The following is a 4,010-nucleotide window of genomic DNA, read 5'->3' as shown; positions in this document are numbered from 1 at the left end:
TGGCCGCGGGGACGACTTCTGGGATGCTCCGACTTCTCCGGCAGCTTCCGGATTCGGAGAGCAGCAGGAAAGCACTCCGGCCAGAAACGTACCCACAAGAGAAAGGTTCCTGCGTCGCGCACCTTGCTACTCCACACACACACTACACAAAAGTTAAAATGAAATCACTATTTGGCGCCGTGCCGGATGCTGAGGGAGGGAATACAACAGAGATGGCTTTTGTCAAAAAAAAAAAAAAAAGGACTTTTCTTTCTTTCTTTTTTTTTTTTTTGAGACGGAGTCACGCTCTGTTGCCCAGGCTGGAGTGCTGGAGTGCAGTGATGTGATCTCGGCTCGCTGCAACCTCCACCTCCCGGGTTCAAGCTATTCTCCTGCCTCAGCCTCCCAAGTAGCTGGGATTACAGGTACACACCACTACCGCTGGCTAATTTTTGTACTTTTAGTAGAGTTGGGGGTTTCACCATGTTGGCCAGGCTGGTCTTGAACTCCTGACCTCAAGTGATCCACCCACCTCGGCCTCCCAAAATGCTGGGATTACAGGCGTGTGCCACCGTGCCCTGCCAGGAAAGACTTTCTAGAGTAGGAAAGACAGCACAAAGTCTTTCTACAAATAGGACCTGAAATCAGAAAGGTCTAGTGATTTGTCTGTTGCTACAGAGCAAAGGCAGAGGGCTGAAATTCTTTAACTCATGAGACAATTGAAGACAGTCGGGCCCTAACTCTTGATTTGCTCCATGGCAAGAAAATGGAGTACCATATCCCTATTGGTTAGGTGGTAACGCCGAGGCCATAGAGGGGCAGTCATTGGCCCTGGATCACACTGCTAGTCAAAGCTGGCTAGTAGCATGTAAAGGAAAATAAAAGTCTCAGGGCTGCCAAATTCATTATGCCAAAGGGAAGGTTAAGCCTGGAGACTGAGTTATGCAACACTGCTATCTTCTTCCCAAATTAACTGCTGTTGCTTCACAACCTTGTGTCAAAGCATTACACATTAGCCAGACCCTCACAGAAAAACAAAGGGCCTCAAGTATCTCCACATGACCACCAGTACAGATTGTTTTTTGCTGTCCTCGGTCCTCCCGTAAAACAAGAACATGGGCCGGGTGCTGTGGCTCGCGCCTGTAATCTCAACAACTTGGGAGGTCGAGGCAGGCGGATCACCTGAGGTCAGACGTTCAAGACCAGCCTGGCCAACATAGTGAAACCCCGTCTCTACTAAAAAAATACAAAAAAAAATTAGTCAGGCTTGGTGGCGCACACCTGTAATCCTAGCTACTTGGGAGGCCCAGGCAGGAGAATCGCTTGAACCTGGGAGCTGGAGGTTCCAGTGAGCCAAGAGGGCGCCGCTGCACTCCAGTGTGGATGACAGAGTGACTCCGTCTCAAAAATAAGAAGAAGAACATGTCCCCTGTAACTTTAGGTTTGCAATCTAAGTCTAGCTCCTAAAACTAAAGTCTGTTAGATTTCACACTGATAATGCTTATCTTCCCAGGTACAGAACAAAAACGATGAGCTCAATCATTCTTCCATCTGTCACCCTCTTCCTACCTGCCTTCCCTCCTTTAAGGAAATGTATAAATACTAAGCCTCCTGAAAACCTCTTCCATAGCCTTTCCCAGGTCTGCCCTCAAGCTCTGGATATATAAGCTCTGGAGTGATTGAGGCTCTTGCCTCAGTAACTTATTTTGGTTAACAATGATGTCACTTCCCTCTGCAAGGCTACGTGATGGAGGGAAATGATATCCAGCTCTAAAGATCACCTAAAGAGGCCAGACGGGGTGGCTCACACCTGTAATCCCAGGACTTTGGGAAGCTGAGGCAGGAGGATCACCTGAGGTCAGGAGTTCGAGACCAGCCTGACCAACATGGAGAAACCCTGTCTCTACTAAAAATACACAATTAGCCGGGCGTGGTGGCACGTGACTGTTATCCCAGCTACTCGAGAGGCTGGGGCAGGAGAATCACTTGAACCCGAGAAGCGAAGGTTGCAGTGAGCCAAGATGGTGCCATTGCACTCCAGCCTGGGCAACAAGAGTGAAACCCTGTCTCAAAAAATAAATAAATAAATAAAATAAAGCAGGTGGCCTCAGCCTCCACAGCCAGCTGGGATATGCCGAGCCAACTCCTGGAAATGTTGGGAACAGTGGGCAGAGAGGCAGTGATCATCCACCCAGCTGGTGAGCCAGTGTTGGCAGAGGCTGCTGGAGGACTTAAAGACCTTTCCACTGGACCACACACACGTTCATATCATAGGGCCAGGAGGATGCTGAGTGTGAGACATGATGCTGTGTGAAGTACAGCAGGCTCGTGAAGGTTTGTAGGAATTCAGGGCAAGGCTGGGAACTGGGCCCTCCTTCTTTGCCACCTCCTGAGCTATCTTCTTCAACCACAGTACTACATGTGTAGGGCACCCCGTGGTGGTCAATAAGGTAATGACAGTTTGGACTTCAGCATACAAGTGAGGACAGAATAGGTGAGCAACTCATCGTGGTTTGGGAGAAGTCCTGGGACTATCCAGTTTTAAAACTGAGAGGAAAAAATAAAGAAGAACAAGGCAAGAAACTAGATGTCTTAGATTTGGCAAATCACACCCATCTGGCTGTTGACAACTGAGACCAGAGAGTAACTCCGCATTCACAAAGTCCAGCAGGTGCAGTTAAAATAGATGACCCGCCTCTTGAGTGAAGAAGACCAGCAGATACCCTAGGTGGCAAGTAAATCTTTCTCAGTTCTTTTTTTTTTTTTTTTTTTTTTTTTTGAGACGGAGTTTCGCTCTCGTTGCCCAGGCTGGAGTGCAATGTCGAGATTCTCAGCGCTGCTCACCGCGACCTCTGCCTCCCGCGCTCAAGCTATTCTCCTGCCTCAGCCTCCCGAGTAGCTGGAATTACAGGCATGTGCCACCACGCCAGGCTAATTTGTATTTTTAGTAAAGACAGGGTTTCTCCATGTTGATCAGGCTGGTCTGGAACTCCCGACCTCAGGTGATCCGCCCGCCTCGGCCTCCCATAGTGCTGGGATTACGGGCCTGAGCCACCGCACCTGGCGAATTGATTGATCTTTATTGGACACCTGCTGCGACAGGGAACCCTCCTAGGCCTCGTGGGGGCGACAAAGACCAAAATATCAAAATGTCTCACCCACCTTAGAACCTGGAAGTAGCAGGTAGGGACTACTGTGTTTCCTCTAGCCTACAGAAACTCAAGTTCAAAGACTCGTTCAGCCTCACTAAGGAACCTTACATAACTCACAACTAGAATTTGGATGAAGAAGGCTCTTTGGTTTCTCAATTCAGCACTAATATTTCACAGATAAGGAAACTGAGAACCACAGATAAGGAAACTGACGACCACAGATAAGGAAACTGAGAGAGGCTGAATGAAATTATGGCAATAGGCCTGGTGCGGTGGCTCACGCCTGTAATCCCAGCCCATTGGGAGGCCGAGGCGGGTGGATCAGGAGGTCAGGAGTTTCAGCCCAGCCTGCCCAAGATGGTGAAACCCCGTCTCTACTAAAAATACAAAAATTAGCTGGGTGTGGTGGCAGACGCCTGTAATCCCAGCTACTCGGGAGGCTGAGGCAGGGAACTGCTTGAACCCAGGAGGTGGAAGTTGCAGTGAGCCAAGATCGCGCCACTGCACTCCAGCCTGGGTGACAGGGCGAGACTGCGTCTCAAAAAAAAAAGAAAAGAAAAGAAAAGAAAGAAATTATGGCGGCTAGACACGGTAGCTCACGTCTGTCATCCCAGCACTTTGGAAGGTCAAGTCGGGAGGATTGCTTGAGCCCAGGAGTTCAAGACCAGCCTGGGCAACATGGTGAAGCCCTGTCTCTACAAAAAAATACAAAACAGCCGGGCATGATGGCGTGAACACTTGTAGTACAAGTTACTCAGGAGGCTGAGGTGGGAGAATCACTTGAGCCCAGGAGGTCGAGGCTGCAGTGAGCTGTGATTGTGCCACTGCACTCCAGCCTGGATGACAAAGCAAGACCCTATCTCAAAAAAAAAAAAAAAA

Source organism: Hylobates moloch, unplaced genomic scaffold (genome assembly GCF_009828535.3).
Source record: "Hylobates moloch isolate HMO894 unplaced genomic scaffold, HMol_V3 SCAFFOLD_12, whole genome shotgun sequence".
Classification (NCBI taxonomy): domain Eukaryota; kingdom Metazoa; phylum Chordata; class Mammalia; order Primates; family Hylobatidae; genus Hylobates; species Hylobates moloch.
Note: the sequence above shows the minus strand (reverse complement) of the source record.